Source organism: Saccopteryx leptura, chromosome 2 (assembly GCF_036850995.1).
Source record: "Saccopteryx leptura isolate mSacLep1 chromosome 2, mSacLep1_pri_phased_curated, whole genome shotgun sequence".
Lineage (NCBI taxonomy): Eukaryota > Metazoa > Chordata > Mammalia > Chiroptera > Emballonuridae > Saccopteryx > Saccopteryx leptura.
In genome coordinates this window covers 75,704,590-75,729,086 of record NC_089504.1, presented here as the reverse complement: position 1 = coordinate 75,729,086, position 24,497 = coordinate 75,704,590, and the positions used below count along the sequence as shown (strand labels likewise).

Here is a 24,497-nt window from a genome sequence, read left to right as displayed (position 1 = left end):
TTAAAATACTAATGAAGCCATGGCCAGATAGCTTAGTTGATTAGAGCATCGTCCAGAACTGCAGGGGTTGCTGATTTGAACCCTGGTCAGAGCACATACAGGAACAACTTGATGTTCCTGTCTCTCTCTCACTCTCCTTTCTCTTCCCCTCTCACTAAAGTCAATAAAAATAAAATAATTTAAAAAAATATTAACGAGGCCCTGGTCGGTTTGCTCAGCTGTAGAGCATCAGCCTGACGTGTGGAAGTCCCAGGTTCGATTCCCGGCCAGGGCACACAGGAGAAGCGCCCATCTGCTTCTCCACCTCTCCCCCTCTCCTTCCTCTCTGTCTCTCTCTTCCCCTCCTGCAGCCAAGGCTTCATTGGAGCAAAGTTCACCCGGGCGCTGAGGACGGCTCCATGGCCTCCACCTCAGGCGCTAGAATGGCTCCGGCCGCAGGGGAGCAATGCCCCAGATGGGCAGAGCATCACCCCCTGGTGGGCATGCCGAGTGGATTCTGGTCGAGCGCATGCAAGAGTCTGTCTGACTGCCTCCTCCCCACTTCTAACTTCAGAAAAATACATTAAAAAAAACCAAAAACACAAAAATTAATGAAAAAACATTAAATAATACCTTACAAAAAACAATAAAACTGTTATTTAAGATATTTCCAATGACAACTTGTCACTCCTTGGTTGTTTGGCACTTTTTTTCTTTATATGAAAACTGAAGAAACACATGTGAGGGAATTAAAATGTAGTATTTCGTCTGACCTATGGTAGTGCAGTGGGTGGAGCGTCAACCCGGAATGCTGAGGTCACCAGTTCGAAGCCCTGGGCTGCTTGCCTGGTCAAAGCACATATAGGAGTTTAGGCTTCCTGCCCTTCTCCCCTTCTCTCTCCTTCTGTCTTCCTCTCTCTCTCTCTTCCCCCGTTCTCTCTACAATGAATAAAATAAAATAAAACAAATAAAATGTAGTGTTTCATCAAAGGTATAGTGAGTTTTATGAAGTGAGTAAATAAATATTACAAGCATAGTTTCATCAATTTTTTTTTACCTATGGATAGAATGAACATTACTGCAGGCACATAGAATACACTGTTGCGCAGATGAATGTTAAAAAAGATTAAGGAATGTAAATTTGTGATTTCCACATTGGGCAGTTGCCCAGGCACCCACCTTAGAGAGAACCCTGATTACAGTGCCATTTTAACAACTGGTTCACCGAACTCAACAAATATTAGGTATCGGTTCTGCCAAACCAGTGTGAACCGGGTGAATCCCACCACTGCCTATGAGGTTAAAAGTAGGGTTGTCATCTGCTATAGTCCTGTGCCCCAGTACCATGGACAGTGCCAAGTATGTAGCAGAGATGCTCAATAAAGATAGAAGTATCATTGGATGAATAAATAAATAGATAGAACCAAGAAGTTACTATTACTGAGACAAATATAAATGTTAAATACCTATGTACATTGTTATGCTTTAAGATTTGGCCTGGCTAGGCGGGTTGTCGAAAACGGAGGTCTTAGACTGGAAGCAAGTCACATTGAGTTCAGATCAGTAGTCAACAATTGAGATTTTTACTGGATAAAGTTCCTATGGATGCAAGTACCACAAACAGATCTATCACTTAAGCAAAAAATAGATTTATTGTGGAAGCTCACATAGAAGACAAAGCTGATTGCAAAGTCTCGGGAATGGTGGTGACAGGGTCAGTCATTCAGAAACAGGAAGAGCTGTGAGTTTATTTTCTGTGCACTGTCAGAGGTGACTCAGCTCTTCCCACTCTATGTCTCTGAGTTCTCAAAGTTCCCAGGAAAGAACTTGTTAGGTCAGCATAGCTAAGTACAGAATGGGTATCATAGGTATGGCTTTTTGAGAAAACATTTTGTGCCAGGAAGCCATTGTAAATTCTGACTACAAGAAGGGCCAAGTGGACAAGGTAGTGGGCGTCCTATCAGATGTTTGTGGCAGAATGCAGGGATGCCAGAGAAGAGTAGGAAGCAGGTCAGTGGGGCAGGGAGTCAGGTAGGAGAGCAAGCAGACAAGCATAAGCCTAGTCATCAAGACTTGGGCAATAGGTCAGGATTAGACTGGCAGCCAAATGTGGAGTAGGCGTCATCTGAGCGCACCTGGCCCCAGGTCAAGAGTGGCTCTGGGAACTGGGAGGGGACTGAGCCTGACCTGGAAAATGAGTGGGGACCCAGTAGAAAGGGTGTGCAGGCGGGAAACCAGGCTGAGCTGGCTGGACTGTACCACTCCTCGATGCAGGACTTGGAGCAGATGTCGCTTCACTCATTGGCCAACTGGCACAATGTGGGGCAGACAGTCTTCCTGAATCCCAACAAAGTGTACCAACAAAAATGCTCACGTATTTCACCATCTCTCAACTATCGGTGCTCGTTATTTTTTCTGGTTGATATTATTTGGCCTTAATTATAACTTGCATGTTGATGTGACTGAGAGAAGAGAGGATGATATCTCTCATTTTGTGCCTGCTATGTTCTAGACTTAGTGACAGAGATCTCATGTTCATTATTACATATTTAAATAACTTCAACATAGCCCTTTGAAGGAAGAATTAGCTCCCCTTTTTCTAGTAGGAGACTGAGGGGTGGACAGACAGACAGGAAGGAGAGAGATGAGAAGCATCAACTCATAGTTGTGGCACCTTAGTTATTCATTGATTGCTTTCTCATATGTGCCTTGACTGGGGGATTTCAGCTGATCCAGTGACCCCTTGCTCAAACCCATGACCTTGGGCTTCAAGCCAGCGACCTTTAAGTTCTCAAGCCAGTGACCATGGGGTCATGTCTATGATCCCACGCTCAAGCCAGATGAACCTGTGCTAAAGCTGGCAACCTCAGGGTTTCAAATCTGAGTCCTCAGCATCCCAGGTCAGTACTCTATACACTGCGCCACTGCCTGGTCAGCTAGCCCCACCCCTCCTTTTATAGATGAGTTGACTTGGGCCAATGAAGGTGTCGTAGTCCACTTGGACTTCTATAATGAAGACAGACTATGTGGCTTATAAACCACAGCATTCATTTCTCACAGGTCTAGAGGCTGGAAAGTTCAAGATCATGGTGCTGGTGCCTGGTAAGAACCCACTTCCTAGAGAGCTGTCTTTTCACTGTAACTTTAAAAGGCAGAAGAGACAAGGGAGCTTTCTCTGTGAGACCTGTTTTACAGGGACACTGGTCTCATTCATAAGAATTCTGCTCTGATGATCTAATCACCTTCCACAGGTCCCACCTCCTAACACCACCATCTGGAGAGTTAGGTTCCCACCTATGAATTTTAGGGGGACACAGACATGCAGACCCTAGCAGAAGGTATGGTAACTGCTTGACAAAGTTCTCCAACCCCAGTGCTCATATTCCTCTTCCACAGCACTGTCCTGATTCTCTGGGTCTCATCCCTGCTCCCTGAGGCCTGCCCTGAGAGCGACTATGGACAATGGAAAACACTGGAGTGTTAATTAGGTGTGGCTTCACTTCCTCATCTGTGAAGGGAGGGTGTTGAGTTAGCCAACAGCAAGGCTCTGTTACTGCTCTAAATATGCCAGGCTTCTGATTCCACTGCCCTTGAGGCAATGGGAGATCACTTCTTCAAACTGTTGGTATGTGCCAAACTGGTGTCAGCTTACAGTAGCCTCTGTAAGAAGTGCCGTATTATTGGCATTTTTAAAAATTCCTTAGCTAATTTTTTCACATAATATATATTTCAACAAAACAGAATTGAGTACCACACCAGCATGATCTGGCATCTTTAAGGGAACTTGCCTATACAGTTTCTCAGGTATAATGTCAATTTGCCGTCTTCACTCTTAGTATTGGTCCATAATAGTTTTTTAAAACTTTCCTCCCCCAATTTTAGTAGTGAAAATTGTTTTTCAGCCTCATGAAATTCTTATTTTGAACTCCAAAATGTAAACCAAATGTAAGTGGCTCTGAACAAAAATTTTACATCTATAGTTAAAAAAATTTTCTGTTGGGCCTGACCAGGCAGTGGTGCAGTGGATAGAGTTGGACTGAGATACAGAGGACCTAGTTTCAAAACCCTGATGTCGCTGATCGAGCATGGGCTCATCTGGCTTGAGCACGGCTCGCCAGCTTGAGCGCAGGGTCGCTGGCTTGAGCATGGGATCATAGACATGACCCCATGGTCGCTAGCTTGAACCCAAAGGTTGCTGGCTTGAAACTCAAGGTTGCTGGCTTGAGCAAGGGGTCACTGGATCAGTTGGAGCCCCACCCTCCAACCCCGGTCAAGGCACATATGAGTAAGCAATCAATGAACAACTAAGGTGCCCCAATGAAGAATTGATGCTTCTCACCTCTCTCCCTTCCTGTCAATCTGTCTGTCCTTCTCTCTGACTCTCTCTCTCTCTCTCTCTCTCTCTGCCTCTCTCTCTCACACACACACAAAATTCCTGTTAGGAGAAAAGTGGTTTTTGAACTGGAAAAGACTCGCATGGATAGAAAGTGAGGCTTACACTTTTGCACACTAGAAATGAACAGACATTTGGAGGTGGAGGGTATGCATAAAAGACAGCACAGTGGCTAGAGGGTCAGTCTAGAATGCTTAGGTCGCTGGTTTGAAGCCCTGGGTTTGCCTGGTCAAGGCACATACAATGAACAACTAAAGTGAAGCAACTATGACTTGATACTTCTCAGTCTCCATCCCCTCTCTTCTCTCTGTAAAATCAATAAATAAAATCTTAAAAAACAAAACAAAAACAAAGACAGCAGAAAAAGGGCTCAACAATCTCCAGGTAGGCTGGAGTTCAGGGTCCCTGGACTTGATGAAAGGATCTTTTAAAGAATGGCTTTTTCTAATTTTAAGCAAGTGAACAAGTGAGCACGCGAGAGAAAGACAGACAAGAAGGAAGAGAGATGAGAAGTATTAACTCGTAGTTGTGGCACCTTAGTTGTTCACTGATTGCTTCTCACACATGCCTTGACTGAGGGTTGGGGGGTGGGAGGCTCTAGCCAAGCCAGTGACCCATTGTCCAACCCAGTGACGTTGGGCTCAAGCCAGCAACATGGGATCATGTCTACAATCCCACGCTCAAGCTGGCAACCTCGGGGTTTTGAACCTGGGTTCTCAGAGTCCCAGGTTGACACTCCATCCACTGTGCCACCACAAGTCAGGCTAAGTGGCTTTTTAAATTTTTAATGTATCAGGTTTCTGTGATAGAAATTTGTAGCGTAAGTACCTGACATTAAGCTTTTGATTGCCAAATATCCATTTCAAAGACATCCTTCTTGAATAAACATATTGTCATAAAACAACTAACTGAGAAACCAGGCCATCCCACCCATGAAGTTCCCCTTTTATTTATTTTATTTATTTACTCATTTTTTTTAAAGAGAGACAGACAGAAAAGTAGAGAGATGAGAAGCATCAACTCATAGTTACAACACCTTTGTTGTTCATATGTGCCTTGATGATGGGGAGGGAGGGCTCCAGCCGAGCCAGGGACCCCTTGCTCAAGCCAGTGACCCCTTGCTCAAGCCAGTAACCCCTTGCTCAAGCCAGCAACCTTGGGCTCAAGCCAACAACCTTTGGGCTTCAAGCCAGCGACCTTTGGGCTCAAACTAGTGACCATAGGGTCATATCTGTGATCCCACACTCAAGCTGATGAACCTGCGATCAAGCTGGTGACCTCATTGTTTTGAACCCGGGTTCTCAGCATCCCAAGTCGACGCTCTATCCACGGAGCCACCACCTGGTCAGGCTGAAGTTCCCCTTTTAGAAAGCCCAATGTACTTTTGTTAAATGACCACTTGAAAGACTCTACTTTGTCTGTCTCACATCCTAATTCCCACTTTTGTTTTAAATTTATCAATAAAGAACAAGCACATGAAACGCTGGGCACTGTACTCTAGACTTGAACAAAGTCAGAAGCCTATATTTGTATTCACTCCCTCTCCCTCTACCCACAGCCTCACTGTGTGCCCTCTGCTGTGCTGTGTATCCTCTAGGACTTGTGATTAGTAAATCTTGTTCTTCAATCAAAAGGGGAAGTCCAGCCACAAAACTGGTCCTGGTGGAAAATGTCTGTGGGGGCTCCACAAGTAGTATGGCCCAGGTGAGTGCCTCAGGCATTACTGTCCATAGGGTAAGAGTGACAGAACAAAGTCCTACCCATCTCTACAACAGCCTTTTGTGAGTGGAACTTCTTGTATTTTGTGTTTAGGATAGGTGGGTGGAATTGAAAACTAAGGAAGAGGACTGGGTTCCACATAAGTAAATGAATTCACTGAAAGTATAAACTATTGCCTATCAAGTGCTTCTGTGTCCCAGGTAATATACTTGGTATATTTAATCTCTTAAACAACCCTAGGAATAGGTGCTGTTATTAATCTCTATTTTAGAGATGATGAAAATAAATTTTAGAGAAAACTCAATTTGTACAAAGTTACCCTAGAAGCATGTGGTGAGAATAGTACTTGAATTCAGATTTGCCTGATTCCAAAAATGGTTGTTTCCCAGTCACTATCTTCTATGGCTGCTCCCTTTGGACAAGGGGTCTAGTCATTGAGTCCACAAAAACTTGAAACAAGTAGCAAGCTATGCCTTCTACTCTTCTTTGCCTTCTTCCACTGGGTTTAGTTTGCATTTGCAATTAAATTATCTTATATTTCAAAAACAAAAGGAATATTCTAAATATAAACATTACCTGGACTTCTGTTAGTAATAATACATGGCAATTTTGTGATATCACATAACTTGCAATCAGCTTGAGACTATGCTTTATAAGTTAGACCGGTAGGTAGTTAGTCACATCAAAGAAGTCAATAGACCAGAGCTTAAGAGTGCACGTCTGGTCTGACAGGTGGTGGCGCAGTGGAGAGCAACAACCTGGGCTACAGAGGTCCCAGCTTTGAAACCCTGAGGTCACTGGCTTGAGTGCAGGTTCACCCAGCTTGAGTGTGGGGTCGAGTTGATGTTTCTCATCTCTCATCTCTCTCCCTTCCTGTCTGTCTTGTCTCCAACCAAAAAAAAAAAAAAAAAAAGGAGTGCACATCTGAAATCCTTAGCTCAGACACTTCCTTAGCACTGACTCTGAAACCTGCCTGTGCCTTCATTGTCTCCCTTATAAGATGGACTTCATAGGCTAGTGCTATTATAGTTGCACTTTCATTTTTGTACTAAACTGAATTACCCAGCTTGATCATTAATTTTTTTTTCTACAGAAGTTGCTAATGTGTCCTCTAGCAAATTTGAAATTGTTTTGGTATTTTACAGTCAAGCTCCATGTGAGTGAGAAGGCTTCCCATGAAGAAAATGTACCCATTTGAAGTTGGAGCCACTATTTTCATTCATTTACTTATTCATTTATTCATACAGACTTTTCCCCCATTTTTTTTTTTTTTTTTTTTTTTGTATTTTTCTGAAGCTGGAAACGGGGAGAGACAGACAGACTCTCGCATGTGCCCGACCAGGATCCACCCGGCACGCCCACCAGGGGCAATGCTCTGCCCACCAGGGGGGGCGATGCTCTGCCCCTCCAGGGCGTCGCTCTGCCGAGACCAGAGCCACTCTAGTGCCTGGGGCAGAGGCCAAGGAGCCATCCGCAGCGCCCGGGCCATCTTTGCTCCAATGGAGCCTTGGCTGCGGGAGGGGAAGAGAGAGACAGAGAGGAAGGAGGGGGGGGGATGGAGAAGCAAATGGGCGCTTCTCCTATGTGCCCTGGCCAGGAATCAAACCCGGGTCCCCCGCACGCCAGGCCGACGCTCTACCGCTGAGCCAACCGGCAGGGCCCCCCCCATTTTTTTGAGAAATAATTGACATACATTACTGTGTAAGTTTATGGTATACAGCATGATGGTTTGATTTACATATATTATGAAATGAATATCAAAATAGGTTTAGTTAACATCTACCATCTCATATAGATATAACAAAAGAAAACAAAAAATAAATTTTGCCTTGTGTTGAGAACTCTTAGGACCTACTCTTTTTTATTATTATTATTCATTTTAGAGAGGAGAGAGAGGGGGGGGGGAGAGAGAGAGAAGGGGGAAGGAGCTGGAAGCATCAACTCCCATATGTGCCTTGACCAGGCAAACCCAGGGTTTTGAACCGGTGACCTCAGCATTTCCAGGTCAACGCTTTATCCACTGCGCCACCACAGGTCAGGCCAGGACCTACTCTTTTAACAGCTTTCCTATATATCATACAGCAGTGTTAACTATAGTTATTATATGTACATTACATCCCAAGTACTTATCTTTCTAATAACTGGAAGTTCATTCCTTTGGACTATCTTCCTCCAATTCCCTCTTCCCTTGTGCTCCTCTTATTTGCAGCACATTCCGAGCATATAAACAGGAATGACCCTGAGGAGCCCAGGGTTATGTGAGGACATAAGATGTACTGCATGAGTATAATGCAATAAAGGAAGTAATAACTGCCATAAGAAATGAGGGGAAAGTACAATGAGAGTTCAGGAGAAGAGAAGAAAGAGAGAAAACTTGGTGGGGGTAATGGCATGTTACCTAGCCTTGAGAAACACATTTTGGACAAGGAAAAGTCTAAGCAAAGATCCCTAGCTAGGCAAGCACAGCACACGTGTAATGGTACTTTTTGCTTTACCACCTTGGGGAAGAAAGCGGGTTATATATATATATATATTTTTTTTTTTTAATTAATTGATTTTAGAGAGAGATGAAGGGAGAGAGAATGCTGATCTGCCATTCCACCATTTATGCATTTATTGGTTGATTCCTGCATGTGCCCCAACTGGGGATAGAACCTGCAACGTTGGTGCATCTGGACAATGCTCTAACCAACTGAGCCTCCTGGCCAGGGTGACAGGTCATTTTTTGATAACAAGATTCTGAATCTACATTCTATTCATTGTCATAATTCCTTTCTTTCTCACTTTCTCTTTGGGTTTCATACTCCCTTCTATGGTAACTTCGAAAATACATCTAAGGGCTTAATTACACTTAATATTTTTTAAGAGGAGAGGCCCTAACAGCCTGTTGTGATTTTTGTGTACAAAAGGGAAGGGCTTTTGGCCCTTACAGTTGTCCTTCCCATAAATGACCGTCCATTAGTGGTTTCTTGAGTTTGAAACTCTTTCTCTCCGGTGTTATGTTTATTGTGATAGCTCCATGCCACTTCAAGCATGGGTCTCAGTGTTATTATTATCTTAATCAAGTGAGAGTCAGGGAGGTGAAAAGATAGACTCCCACATGTGCCCTCACCCAGGATCCACCCAGCAAGCCCCATCTGAAGCTGATGTTCTGTCCATCTGGGTCTGCTGCTTCGTTGCTCAGCAACCGAGCCATTTTAGCACCTGAGGTGAGGCCATGGAACCATCCTCAGTGTCTGGGGCCACCTTGTTCATTTGAGCCATGGCTGCGAGAAGGAAAGAAGGTAGGGAGGAGAGGATGAAGAAGCAGATGGTCACTTCTCTTGTATGCCCTGACTAGGAATCGAACTGGGGACTTCCGTATATTGGTCTGAGGCTCTACTGCTGAGCCAACTGTCCAGTGCCTCCAGCTCTTTATTAATCCAGCTATTTAATTTTCCCTGCCCCAAAACACACACACACACACACACACACACACACACACACACACACACATTTTCCCCATAGTTCAAGTGGCTGTGTTAGGGGTGTTTCTAGTCTTCTTTGTGATGCCTGGAACTGGTTCTGTCTCCAGCTGCATTATATTGATGTGGGGCATGGAGAAAGAAGACTGGTCTCTTTTTTTTTTTCTGAAATGAGAAGCAGGGAGGCAGAGAAACAGACTCCCGCATGCACCCAGCTGGGATCCACCCGGCATGCCCATTAGAGGGCGATGCTCTGCCTATCTGGGGCATTACTCCGCTGCAATAGGAGCCATTCTAGCACTTGAGGCGGAGGCCACGGAGCCATCCTCAGTGCCCAGGCTAACTTTGCTCCAATGGAGCCTTGGCTTCAGGAGGGGAAGAGAGAGAGACAGAGAGAAAGGGGGGTGGAAGGGTGGAGAAGCAGATGGATGCTTCTTCTGTGTGCCCTGGCTGGGAATTGAACCTGGGACTTCCACACGTTGGGCTGATGCTCTACCACTGAGCCAACTGGCCAGGGCTGAAGACTGTTCTCATTTTTATTTTTTTACAGAGACAGAGAGAGAGTCAGATAGGGAGGAGCAGACAGGAACGGAGAGAGATGAGAAGCATCCATCATCAGTTTTCCATTGCGACACTTTAGTTGTTCATTGATTGCTTTCTCATATGTGCTTTGACGGGGGGGGGGGGGGGGGCTACAGCAGACTGAGTGACTCTTTGCTCGAGCCAGTGACCTTGGGCTCAAATTGGTGAGCTTTGCTCAAACCAGATGAGCCCTTGCTCAAGCTGGCGACCTTGGGGTCTCGAACCTGGGTCTTCCGCATCCCAATCCGTCGCTCTATCCACTGTGCCACTGCCTGGTCAGGCAAGACTGTTCTCTTAATACAACATCTTACCCATTTCCTGGATCAAGATGAGTGCTATTTCCTTGAGAGGGAGATCTTCTCTTGTTTAAAATGAATGATCAGAGTTCTTTCTTACTAAGCTTAGCATAAATTCAATGTTTTTATATTTTAATCCAATAGGATTTACATTTAACAATTACAGATTAAACAAGAAACAGTAAAAAGAACTCTTTCTTTTTAAAAATCTGAATGCTTTGAACTTCCATGTTTGGTCATGAAGTAATAACTGGTTCTATATTTTCCTTTCTACTATAAACATTTCTAAAGCTGAATAAAATAGATGAAACAACTGTTTTCAGGCATTGAACTAAAGATAGCATAGGCTACAATTTTATGTCAACTATAATTGAAAACTAAATCTTAAAAGAGTTATGGTAACACTAAAACAATGTCAGTTCCGTTGCAGTCAGCTTGCCTTGCTCCGGCAGAGTGTGTCTTGGTTCAGTTAAGACATCAGAGAGTGTCGCCAGGTATCTTCCCTCCACACTTGGAATAGCCCCGGGAGAGTGTGCTTGAGAGGAAACACAGGCTGTGTGCAGTCCTGGGCTGGCCCTGGAGAGTCCCCATGGGGCTGAGCACATAGGCCCAGATTTAGCTCCTCTAAAGATCTGATCAAGGAAAAAGGGAGCTTGTGGTAGAAACCAATCTCTTGCCAAAAGCCGAACATTACTATTTCAGTTTTGTTTTTTTTTTTACTATTTCAGAATTTACCAGAACAAAATAACTATACCATAGATTGTATACCCCTTGGGAGCCTTTTAAATTATGTCTTAAGACATGAAAGAGCTTTCATACAGAGGAGAATGGGAAGGGCAGTTGTTCCTTAAGGGACTCGAAATAAAACATCCAACGAGATAGAAGCATGAGCTAGCGATTAAGGAGAGCACATGGGATTTGCTTTCTTTAACCAGCTTGATGCAAAGCAGTTCCCATTGGAAATCTCAGATCTCAGAACCAAGCTCAGTTGTTTGCAAGTCCAAGCTAAATCCTCTGATACCAACTTCAAGGATGAGGCGGAGTGGTAAAAAGCAAAACAAATGGCCTGACTGGTGATGGTGCAGTGTGGATAGATGATCATTCTGCGATGCCGAGGTCAGGTTTGAAACCTGGACGCTGCCGGCTTCAGTACAGGCTCACTAGCTTGAGCTCAGGGTCGCTGGCTTGAACATGGGATTATCAACATGACCCCATTGCTGCTGGCTTGAAGCCCAAGGTTGCTGGCTTCAGCAAGGGGTCACTGGCTCAGCTGGAGGCCCCCAGTCAAGATGAGTATGAGAACAACTAAAGTGATGCAACTACGAGTTGATGCTTCTCATCTCTCTCCCTTCCTGTCTCTTTCTTTCTCTCTCCCCCACCCTCCCCCCTTTTGCTTAAAAAAAGAAAGAAAAAAAAGAAAAACAAATGATGATTAATCAAGAAGCATTTTTGCTGTTCCTAGAGACAGCACAGTCCAGAAAAACAGTCCCGTGGCTTAAATCACTTGACCACTCTGGATCAGCTTCTCTCTACACTAGTCATTCTCTTCAGTGAAAGATAGTATCTGGCTCATTGAGCTACCATGAGGTTTAATGAGAACACATACAGAGAATTTTAACACAATGCCAAGATCTAAGCAGCTCAGTGAACATAGTAAATATTATATGTAACAGGATATTAAATATCATACATTAAATATGAAATAGTAAATATGTGCAAAGGACATCTGAGTATTTTCTGTGGCCCTCTACATAAGGAAGTGATAACATTGCAGGATTAATTCCCAGAAGGTTAGGAAAGAGTAAGCAACTCATCCTAACACTGATGCACTTGCCTTTATCAGGGTACATGGAGGAGAGCAATCCTAGTGATGGGGGTGTACCAGTTTTTCTGTTTGTCCTTCTACATCCATCATTCTCCTCAGGAGGCTATCTCCTGCGAACGCTACTATTGAGTTCCCTTGCTGGCTAGTCACCAGCTGGGTTCGGCTAATGTGAGGCACTGGCAAGAAATCACCGAGTAAGAGGAGGCCGTCCTAGGTTCTTCCTGCTCCCTCGCCATTGGCATTGTGTCTTTGGCAGCCTTTCCATCCTTCCAGGACTGCACTCTGGCCGGGCAGCTCCTCTGTCACAATGTCAGCCTTCACTGGGCTCTGACGCTACCGTTTCCTTCCTTGTCCTCTCGCTCGGATGATAATGGCTCTCCACTGTTACAAGTCTGTATGTGACACCATTTCTTCTATATCCCACTAACCCTGTATAAGCAGGCCCTTCATGAGAGTCTCCTGGAACCATCTGGAGCCAATATTATTTGTTGCTAAGACCTTGTCTGATCAGGAGTCTCCTAGGGTCTCACAAGTGAACTACTCACTGGAGAAGGATAGAACTTCAATTAATTGGGCAGTTCCAAAGAGTAGTGACTAGTTCAACCTAACGGTACAAGTAATAATTTTTCTTGAAACATTAGGAAAGCAGGTAGGGAGAGACAGGTGGGATAGTAAAAGCCCAAGAGAGAAGCTGGCAACAAGTCAGAGCTGGGGCAACGGAAAGAGAGGCCCCAGCTCACCAGAAACTTGAAAGTTTAAACTATTACATGAGACTGATGTATTAAATATTGACCCGAGAATAATTAGAAAAGCCATAGGGACTGGCCCAGTTTTTATCCAGGGGAAGAGGAAGAACAAGTCCCAACAAGTATATTTAAGAGGAGAGTGGAGGGTAAATTTGCTTTATTCTTATATACTGTGCTGTACAATACAGTGCTTACATAGTTTCAGTGGTATGAGTAATAGCTACAGCTCTAGTAGATTTATTTGTCCAGCACAGGTCATGCAGGCGGCTCCCATCTGGGATCTGGCTGCATGCCTTCACAGCTCTAGCCTTGTTACCAAATCATCAGCTTTGTCATACTGCAATGGCAATGAACCCATTCATGTCATTATCATTTTACTACCAGAGGATGTTTCCCTCCTATTTCTATGTGCTAGTATATTTTTTACAAATGCAATTCCGACTTGCAGACATATGTTTATATTCTTACATAGCACCACATAACAGATCACCACAGCTTTATTTGTTTAACTATTGGTCTGTGCTCTCTGGGTAGAAAGAGAAGAGGAGTGTTGTTCCCGCTTTGGTTGCTTGCAGAAATCAGTGGTGGATTTAGTAGAAGGGCAGTGAGTCAGAGAAGCACCACCTGGGGAGGGACTGTTGTCACCCCAGCCCAACTCCACAGAGTGGCAGTATTTTGTGCCACTTCTCAGGGATGATACTTAACTTTTTAGTCTCTGAAATTCTGTTGTTTGGGCATCCAGAGGTGTTTGGACCTATATAGCCACGTCATCTAGGTATGAGAAATAGCAGGGATCTGGCTGTGGCAGGCTGTCTTGGCCCATGGGCCAGGGTGTTCGCTGGCCCGACCCCAGGCTAGAGGCCCCGGTCAGTGTCTGTGTCTGACTCATTCCTGCTTCACTGACCAACCCTACCACAACCCCACAGACATTCTCTTCAGGTGTGTTAACAGAAATACTTCAAGTTATAGTATCTCTTACTAGCCTGGGAATCGTGCCCTCTGTCCCTTTACTGTCACTTTGACTACCTCTGATAGAATTCTTCCTTTGCTTATATATATCATTCAGCTCCCAGAGGGCAGAGTTTTCCTCTATTTCCAGCGTTTTAGGGAATCCTCATTTTGGGTCATGCCTGCCACCTATGACTACTATAATCTCTAAGACTACTATTTTTCTTTTTTTGTATAGCATTTAAAATTTTCTTTTAATTTTCATTTAAAGTTGACATTTAATATTATATTATTTTCCAGTGTACAGCATAGTGGTTAGACATTTATATAACTTATAAGGTGAACCCCCCCTAAGTCTAGTCCCCCACCTGGCACCATACACAGTTATTACAGTATTATTGACTATATTCCTGTGCTATACTTTACACCTCCATGAGTGTTTTTTTAATTGGATTTATTAGGGTAACACTAGTTAACAAAATTATACAGGTTCCAGGTGCTTAATTCTACAACACATCTTCTGTGCACTGTATTGTGTGTTCACCCCTCAAGCTGAGTCTTCTTTATTCATCACCATTTACCCCTCTGCCCTTACCACCCCTAGCAATCACCACACTGTTGTCCATGTCTAGGAATTTTTTTCTTTTCCTCCAGCCCTTCCCCTCCCCCCTCCCCCCAACAGCTGTCAGCTGCTCTCTCTGAGTGAGTTTCTATTTCATATGTTAGCTTATTTTGTTCATTAGATTTCACATAAGGGTGAAATCATATAGTACTTGTCTTTCTCTGGCTGGCTCATTTTACTTAGCATAATGCTCTCCAGGTCCATCCATGCTGCTACAAAAGGCAAGATTTGGCCCTGGCCGGTTGGCTCAGCGGTAGAGCGTTGGCCTGGTGTGCCGGGGGACCCTGGTTCGATTCCTGGCCAGGGCACATAGGAGAACCGCCCATTTGCTTCTCCACCCCCCCCTTCTTCCTCTCTGTCTCTCTCTTCCCCTCCCGCAGCCAAGGCTCCATTGGAGCAAAGATGGCCCGGGCACTGGGGATGGCTCCTTGGCCTCTGCCCCAGGCGCTAGAGTGGCTCTGGTCACGACAGAGCGACGCCCCGGAGGGGCAGAGCATCGCCCCCTGGTGGGCAGAGCGTCGCCCCTGGTGGGCGTGCCGGGTGGATCCCGGTCGGGCGTATGCGGGAGTCTGTCTGACTGTCTCTCCCCGTTTCCAGCTTCAGAAGAAAAAAAAAAAAAAAAAAAAAAAAGGCAAGATTTCCTTCTTTTTCCCAGCCGAGTAGTATTCCATTGTGTAAGTGTACCACAGCTTTGTTTATCCACTGATCTGCTGGTGGACACTTTCCCCATGACTTATTTTGTGACTGTCAGTTTGTACTTCTTAATTCCTTCACCTTTTCCACCCAACTTCCCACCAGCTCACCTCCTATTTGGCAACTGTCCGTCTGTTTGTTCCCTGTACCTAAGAGTCTGTTTCTGTTTTGTTGCTTCATTTCTTTTGTTTTTTAGATTTCACATATAACTGAAATCATATGATATTTGTTATTTCACTCAGCATCACACCCTCTAGGTCCAGCCGTGCTCTCAATGTCTAGTTCGTGCTGAGTACACCACTTCCTCTTAATTTCAGGCTTCAAGGCAGAGAGACGGATGGTTCTCTCTACTGATGTTTCTCTATATTGCTTCTATCCTCTGGACCTCATATCAAAGGTTATTACTTTTTAACGGTGACAAGTTGGATCTGACTAGTTCCTCCTCTAAAATCCAAAACTCTAAAAGCCCACCATCTGACCACAAACTCCCACCCTTCCAGCTCCCAATCCTTCACTTCCACGACTCCTAACCCCAACCTCAAAGGAACTCTGAAGTACCTTAATCCCTCTCTCTGCCCCTCCTGGCCACCTTTCCTCTCCAATAACCCGATGGGCTATGACTGTAACTGCTCCCACCTACCAGGTAGCTCTTAAAGCTTTCAGCTGATTAGATGAGGCTTTATCAAGGTAATCTGCTTTACTTAAAGTCAACTGAATATAAATGTTAATCATATCCACAAATATCTTCACAGCGACATCTACACTAGCCTTTGACTAAAAAATTGGGTACCATGGCCTCACCAAGATGACACATAATGTTAACCATTAGAGTATTCAATAAATGTTTGTCGCCTGACCAGGCGGTGGCGCAGTGGATAGAGCGTCAGACTGGGATGCGGAGGACCCAGGTTCGAGACCCCGAGGTTGCCAGCTTGAGCACAGGCTCATCTGGTTTGAGCAAGGCTCACCAGCTTGGGCCCAAGGTCGCTGGCTCGAGCAAGGGGTTGCTCCATCTGCTGAGGGCCCACGGTCAAGGCACATATGAGAAAGCAATCAATGAACAGCTAAGGCGTTGCAACGAAAAACTAATGATTGATGCTTCTTGTCTCTCTTTGTTCCTGTCTGTCTGTCCCTATCTGTCCCTCTCTCTGACTTTCTCTCTGTCTCTGTAAAATAAATAAATAAATAAAAATAAATGTTTGTCATATAAATAAATGAGATGTCTAATAAGTATTACAATGAGCTTTGGCATTGATTTCCAAATTTACACTTGTCTCGACAAATAATAGAATAATACTTTGTTCATTGAGCAGGTAACCATGAGAACATCAAAATAGATACGTATATAGATAGACTAAGAAAGAGAAGGAATATGCATACATTTGTGAATCAGACAAATCTGGATACATGAACACATGCACTATATCCACCTAATTACTTTTTCCTCTAGATAAGGGCAATCTGACATTAATAAACTATGATTAAATTCTTTCTTTTTTTTTAAACTTTAAAAAAAATTTTCTTAAAGATTTTACTTATTCATTTTAGAGAGAAGAGAGAAAGTGAGAAGTGGGGGAGGAGCAGGAAGCATCAACTCTTATATGTGCATTGACCAGGCAAGCCCAGGGTTTCAAACTGGCGACCTCTGTGTTCCAGGTTGACATTTTATCCACTACGCTACCACAAGTCAAACCAAATTTTTTATTTTACTATTAATTGCTGTGGCACCAACAATAACGCTTTAAGAGGTAAACAAGCCTGACTGTGGTGGTGCAGTGGACAGAGTGTCGACCTGAAACACTGAGTTCGCCAGTTTGAAACCCTGGACTTGCCTGGTTTCAAGGCACATACGACAAACAAGAATGAATGACTAAAGTGAAGCAACTATGAGTTGATACTTCTCTCTCCCCTACTTCTTTCTCTGTAAAACCAATAAGTAAAATTTTAAAATAAGAGAGGCAAACAAGAATACTTTGAAGTATTGTATATAGTTCTTTGTACAGATTGAAATGGTTAATTGCAGAGCGGCATCTCCAGGTTTCCATGAGGTTGTGAAGCCAGCAGGGTGCAGGAGGAGGGGGCTGAGGGCCCATTCGGGATTAGAGCACAGGCGCTGCCTGGACTGTCTCTCCTTGTAGAGTGGGGTTTCCCAGGCTGGGCGCTTCCCTCCAAGTGGCTTAGGAGGCAAGAGATGAAAAGATCCAGGGCTTTCTTAGGAAACAAGTTTCCTCAGGTATAAAATGACCATAGTAAAAATGGAAACTATTAGGTTGAGCCATATGAAGTTACTAATATTTAATCATTGTTGGTTTATGGAAATGGCGATTTCATATGACTCAGCCAAATAGATTAGATATTAAGTGAGAAGTAAATGGGATGTAAGTACATTGTAAGTGATCAGGAGCTGCTGGCTGTCATCTTCATCATCAGACTGGGGCTTGGACTGGAGGCGGAGGTGAACCCTGGCTTGCAGGGGCCAAAGGCAGCCCTGAGGCTTTTCATTCAGCCAGGGGGCACGGAGAGGGGGCAGGCAAGTGGCAGTGAGGTCAGCTCCAGCTCTGGGCTCCAGTTGGTGGAGCTCTTTAGCAAGACTGTGCTTTTCCCCAACAAATACCCTGATTCAGGGCACTGAGTAAAAAGAACCCCAGAGTGAGAAGACTAGGAGAGCATGTATAAATAAAATCGAGAACTAGTGGATAAAAGTCCTTATTTCTTCAATATGAAGGTACTGAAGTTGAAGCAACACTGACTGATGTTCCTCCAGTTGCACCCCTGTCTGTGCACTCAGATGGAGGCACTGAGGAGTACAAGTTAACCAGATCAGACAGTAGCAGGAAAAAATGAGCAACAGATGGGTGGGGAAATATTTAAGTTCTTTAATCAGCTCCTCAATTAGACACATCAAAAATTACTACTCATTGAATAAGTGGATGAACATCTCATTTAATTCTCATACCTTTGTTGGTATTACCATTTCTTCTTTACAAAGGAGGAAACTGAAGGAAGGAGATTAGGCAATTTTTCTAAAATGATCCCAAATGAAGTCAAATGTTATTTCCCAACAGTTGTTAAGAATGCTGTGCTTGCCCTGGCCGGTTGGCTCAGTGGTAGAGCGTCGGCCTGGCGTGCAGAAGTCCCGGGTTTGATTCCCGGCCAGGGCACATAGGAGAAGCGCCCATCTGCTTCTCCACCCTCCCCCTCTCCTTCCTCTCTGTCTCTCTCTTCCCCTCCCTCAGCTGAGGCACCATTGGAGCAAAGATGGCCCGGACTCTGGGGATGGCTCCTTGGCCTCTGCCCCAGGCGCTAGAGTGGCTCTGGTCGCAAAAGAGCTACGCCCCGGAGGGGCAGAGCATCGCCCCATGGTGGGCAGAGCGTCGCCCCCTGGTGGGCGTGCGCATGCGGGAAGATTGACTTTCTTATTTGTAGTTGCCAATTGTTTCTTCTGCCCCTTAAAAATTTAATTGTATATATAAAAATTATTTAATTGTATGATTTAAATTATTAAGGTTATGTTCACATTCTCTGAACAATCCAACTGAGAACCATGGCTGGGTAGTTCAGTTGGTTAGAGCATTGTCCCCATACGCCAAGGTTGTGGGTTCGATCCCTGGTCAAGGCACGTACAAGGAGCAACCAATGAATGCATAAATAAGTGGAACAACAAATTGATGTTTTTCTCTTTTTCTTTCTCTCCACCCCTCTCTAAAAATCAATAAATAAACATTTAAAAAATAAAAAATAATAAAAATCCAATTTAACAAGGGCACAGAAGAGGGGAAAACTTTTATTCACTAAGGTTGAAATCTAATCATCATATCAGTGGTGTAAAAAATGCAAGCTGCTGGCACATTCATTTTTTTTCCATTCAGGAAGGAAATACTAGAAATGTCTAATAGTTTAAATTGGGTTTTTATCAAGATTAATCTGAAAGGAAAACAGATTTTTCCTTCTTTTGAAAAGCAGCATCCTTTTCTATTTATAGCACCCGTGCTGTCTCATGAAAACTTAGGAAATTACAAGAAAGTATAAAGCAGAAATAACAATTCAAACTCCCTCCATCCTTCATGAGAGAGCCACTTGAAACTTTATAGTATAAGTTTCACTCTAGCCTGGAAAAGAGGTTTAATTCCAGATGAAAGAAATCCTGTGGCAAAATAATGAGATCAACGACGTGATTGTTCAGCATGAAAGGGAGAAAGATGAGCTGGCTGGGACATTTTTTTATGCTTGCTACCCTTGCTCTGAAAGAACCACTTCTGAGTGACAGAGGCCAGCATGAATTGTAAGATTGCTCCCACACGCGTGCAGGCTTTCATAGATGCAACCTTTTCACCAGAGCTACTGCATTAGTTAACGGTACTAGCCCAAGGTCTTTTCACAAGTGAGCATTCTCCTGAATATGAAAGTAGAGGTCCTGGAATTTGGAATGGAAAGGGCTTTTTGGGATAATTTAGACTTAAGTGCAACTGATTCCCGTGAATGTGATTTTTAATGCTACAAACATTTTGGGAAAGTAAAAAGTAAATAGAAGATGATTTCACTTTGTAATTGAAGAGGGGAATTTTGAAATAATTGAAGAGCGGACACATGACCGGAGGATGGTGTAGTGCAGGGGTCCCCAAACTTTTTACACAGGGGGCCAGTTCACTGTCCCTCAGACCATTGGAGGGCCAGACTATAAAAAAAAACTATGAACAAATCCCTATGCACACTGCACATATCTTGTTTTAAAGTAAAAAAACAAAATGAGAACAAATACAATATTTAAAATAAAGAACAAGTAAATTTAAATAAACAAACTGACCAATAAGTATTTCAATGGGAACTATGCTCCTCTCACTGACCACCAGTGAAAGAGGTGCCCCTTCCGGAAGTGCGGTGGGGCCGGATAAATGGCCTCGGGGCCGCATGTGGCCCGTGGGCCGTAGTTTGGGGACCCCTGGTGTAGTGTGTGCTCCTGCCCAGCTCCATGGGCTGGATTGAGCTGAGGCTGGAGGAGCGGATATGTTGAGAGACGTCAGGACTGTGAGACCCAAGGGCAGGTGTGGCTCAGAGAAGGGGCCCAGGCCAGCTCCTCTGGCACCGGGGTTAGATTTGGGAGATAGCACACTTCAGGTTGGCTTTGGAGATCTCCCAAAGGTGCATTAGCAGTGGCAATGGGAGAGATTGTCAGAGTGATAGATAGGGGCTGTCTACAAGTGAAAGACGGAAGATCTGGAGCCAGCAGACTGCTGCACATGAACCTTCCTTTAGAGGAGTTCCAGAAAACCAGAAAGGAGGTAGGTGAAGGAGTTCTCCAGGAAGGTTAGAGATTCTAAGTAAAGGCCCTGGCCGGTTGGCTCAGTGGTAGAGTGTTGGCCTGGCGTGCAGAGGTCCCGGGTTCGATTCCCGGCCAGGGCACACAGGAGAAGTGCCCATCTGCTTCTCCACCCTTCCCCCTCTCCTTCCTCTCTGTCTCTCTCTTCCCCTCCCGCAGCCAAGGCTCCATTGGAGCAAAGATGCCCCAGGCGCTGGGGATGGCTCCTTGGCCACTGCCCCAGGCACTAGAGTGGCTCTGGTCGCAACAGAGCCATGCCCCGGAGGGGCAGAGCATCGCCCCCTGGTGGGCAGAGCTTCGCCCCTGGTGGGTGTGCCGGATGGATCCCGGTCGGGCGCATGCGGGAGTCTGTCTGACTGTCTCTCCCCGTTTCCAGCTTCAGAAAAATACAAAAAAAAAAAAAAAAAAAAAGAGATTCTAAGTAAAAAGCGCAAAATCAGTAACCAGACATATTCCTTAGGTACTGCTTTTGGCTACTAATATAGTGATCTGAAATGACAGAGACTTAAGCAGTGTGGGCTAGAGTGGCTTCACAGAGCCATCCATGTCCTGGGCCTATTCAGACTCTGTTCCACATCCTTAACCAGGAGCGCAATGGTTTTCATGGTTTCATGCCGGCTGCCGCAGCTTCTCCTGTCACACCACTTTGAGGTGAAAAAGATAGAAACCGGCTGTATTAACTTACTAGGGTTGCCATGACAAAGTATCACAGACTCGGTGGCTTACACAACAGAAATTTATTTTATCAGAGTTCTGGAGAATAGAAGTTGGAGATCAAGGTGGTGGCAGGGTTAATTTCTTCTGAGGCTTCTTTGTGTGGCTTATAGATGGTTATATTCTCCCAGTGTTCTCACGTGATCTTTCTCTTCGTCCCTCTTTGTCTGTGTCCTAATCTCTTCTTATAAAGACAGCAGTCATACTGGATTAGGGTCCAACCTGATAACAATTACTGCTTTTGAGGCCCTACCTATGTCTAAATACAGTAACATTCTAGGGATTAAGACTTCAACATATGCATTTTAGAGAGGAACATAATTAAGCCCATAGCAAAGAGGAAAGGCCAAAGGTTATGTTTCAGGTGATCACCTTTAATGGGCTTTCCCTGAAGCCCCAGCCAACAACCATGTGTGTTTCACTGCTTGTCTTTAAGGAGGTGGGGAATGTCATTTTTAATAGCTTGACACTTTGCTGTATTCACTAAACTTGGGTTTTGGTTGGTAAAGAAGAAAAAAATGGGCATATGAATAATCTAGCTAGACAATGTATTGAAGTTAATGTGACTCCATTCATAGCCACATACTAATATGGCTTTGTAAACTATGGCTATGTCTGTGAAGAGCGTATATCATTTGACCATGGATATATATCTACTCACCAGGGTTGACATTGGGGCCTGTGTAGTATGGCATGGAGTGTGGTGGCTGGCCACCTGCCACAGCCCTGAGCGTCTCCAGTGGGGTGAAATGTGTGTGGCTGCCTTTATGAAGGTGCTAAGGCTTAGACTGGGGAGAAAGCAGCAAAAAACCATGAGAGAGAGAAATGAGAAAGAAAGTGTGGGAGTGGGAATAGGATGAGGACAAGAGGGAAGGATAGACTGTGAAAATAAGAACTGGATGAGGCATAAACAGGTCCCCTCTCCAGACACTGCAGTGCCCACTGCCAGTGATGAGTGGGACAGTGAGGGGGGTGGACGGGTCCTCGAGGCAAGCAGCCACTCCAAATTAAGCCTGAAAGGGAACTGCCGCAAACAGAAGAGAATGATGGCAAGAGGAGAGAGAGCGAGGTCCTGAGCAAGCACTGGGCAGTGTGGGGCCAGGCGTGAAGGAGCGCCAGCTGGGAGCCGTCCTAAAAACCCGCTCCAGCTCTCCAGAGAGAAGGAAATTCTTCCACTTGGTACTGACCCCTGCTCCTCTGTGAGCTTGCTGAGTTCTGAGTCACCGGTTTCCCATGCTACTAAAGAGTGAAATGATGCTAAAGATGAATGCTATAACATTTGGGCTAATTCTGCTCATTCCCATCAAAGCCACTCTGCCTGTGATCCCTGTGCCCCAAGTCCTTTTGCATGAGTTAGTCACTGAGGTTTGAAATGGAAAACATTATTTGATTTCTGATGCAAATGAGGCAAGGCCCTTTCTTTAGCTGAGGCAGGCAGAGATCCCTAGACTGGAAAGGAGGGACGGTGTTACCATAGTGATGGGGTGACTGGCTGAGCACTGAGTGAAGCACCTGCTGTAGAAGAATAGAAAGTTGTTTCTTACTGTCATCCCTGATAACTCAGAGATGATTTACATACCCCCCCCCCCCATTCTTCACTAAAAGCTGATATCTCTTACCAGGGAGAAAAGTAAGAACAATGGTAAAGGTGGGACAGGGTTGGTCTTCCACCAACACCACTTAAGTGTTTTGGTTTTATGTTTCTAATTATGATATTGGTCTCTGCTGAGGGAGTGTATGGAGTGGTTAAATTAAAAAATGTCAGCCAAATTTTGAAGAGTGCAATATATATATATACTAGTCAATTATGTTATTAGCTATATAACATTCAACAGCACATTCAACCCTTTAAACTTGTCTACTTCCTTTTAAGGTTGATACTTGTAAGTAGAGAACACTCCTTTAGATGTTTTCTGACATATTCTTCAGGGTGGTATTGACTTATTTTCTTTCTTTCTTTCTTTCTTTCTTTCTTTCTTTCTTTCTTTCTTTCTTTCTTTCTTTCTTTCTTTTTTTTTCTTTTTGTATTTTTCTGAAGTGAGCAGCTGGGAGGCAGAAGACAGACTCCTGTATGTGCATGACCTGGATCCACCTGGCATGCCCACCAGGAGGTGATGCTCTGTTGTAACAGGAGCCATTCTTGTGCCTGAGGTGGACGCCACGGAGCCATCCTCAGCACCTGGGCCAACTTCGCTCCAGTGGAGCCTCGGCTGCAGGAGGGGAAGAGAGAAGTAGAGAGAATGGGGAGGGGAAGGGTGGAGAAGCAGATGGGCATTTCTCCTGTGTGCCCTGGCCAGGAATTAAACCTGGGACTTCCATATACCGAGCCAACGCTCTACCACTGAGCAAACCAGCCAGGGCCTTGACTTATTTTCTTTACATCCTCAGTGAGTATGACAAGTGGTATGTATGTAATAAATGAATGCTTAAAAAAATCACTCTTACGAACACTCATACATTGCTAGTGGGAATACAAAAGGGTATTGGAAACCAGTTTGGCAGTTAAACATACATTTATCATATGTGATGAGTAATTTTCTGTTTCAACTTGGCTAGGTTATAATGCCTAGTTGTTTAGTCAAATACTAGTCTAGATGTAACTGTGAAGGTGTATTTCAGATATGATTAACATCTATAATCTGTAGACTTTGAATAAAGCTGATTACCCTGCATAATTTGGCTGGGCCTTATATGATCAGTTAAAGGCTTTAAGAGCAAAGACTGAGGTTTTCCAAAGAAGATGTAATTATACCTCAGGATTGCAACATAAAAACCTTTCCTGAGTCTCTCGCCTGCCATCCTGCCTGCTAGTTTTGGACTGGAGACTGCAATATGAACTTTTATTGCCCTGCCTATCTAGGTAGAAGGATGGCTAGATATAATTTCCTATTGGTTCTGTTTTTCTGGAGAACCCTGAGTAATATACAATTCATCAACCCTAGTCCTAGATATTTACCTATGAGAGATAAAAGATTATGTTCCCGTTAAGACCTGTATGTGAATGTTTCTATCGGCTTCATTCACAATTGTCAAGGATGGAAACTAAACACCCTTCCCTTGGTGAATGGAGAAACAAATTGTGGTTCATCCATGCACTGGTGTGTTTAGTCAGCAGTAAAAAGGAAAAGACTATTGCCTGACCTGTGGTGGCGCAGTGGATGAAGCGTCGACCTGGAAATGCTGAGGTTGCCGGTTCAAA

At 44.4% G+C, this 24,497-nt stretch overlaps 1 long non-coding RNA gene across 2 annotated transcripts in view; it reads left to right on the top strand.

Annotated features, from left to right (window-relative positions):
* The window catches only part of LOC136393027 (uncharacterized), a 63,607-nt gene that overhangs the window by 21,744 nt on the left and 17,366 nt on the right, over positions 1-24,497 (top strand). The window contains exons 2-3 of one of the 2 annotated variants that reach the window (XR_010749019.1): positions 5,931-6,076; positions 23,337-23,685. This is a non-coding gene — a long non-coding RNA (uncharacterized lncRNA). Of the gene's footprint in view, positions 1-5,930; positions 6,077-23,336; positions 23,835-24,497 lie in introns of those variants that run through there. The other variant, XR_010749018.1, reaches the window with a different exon arrangement.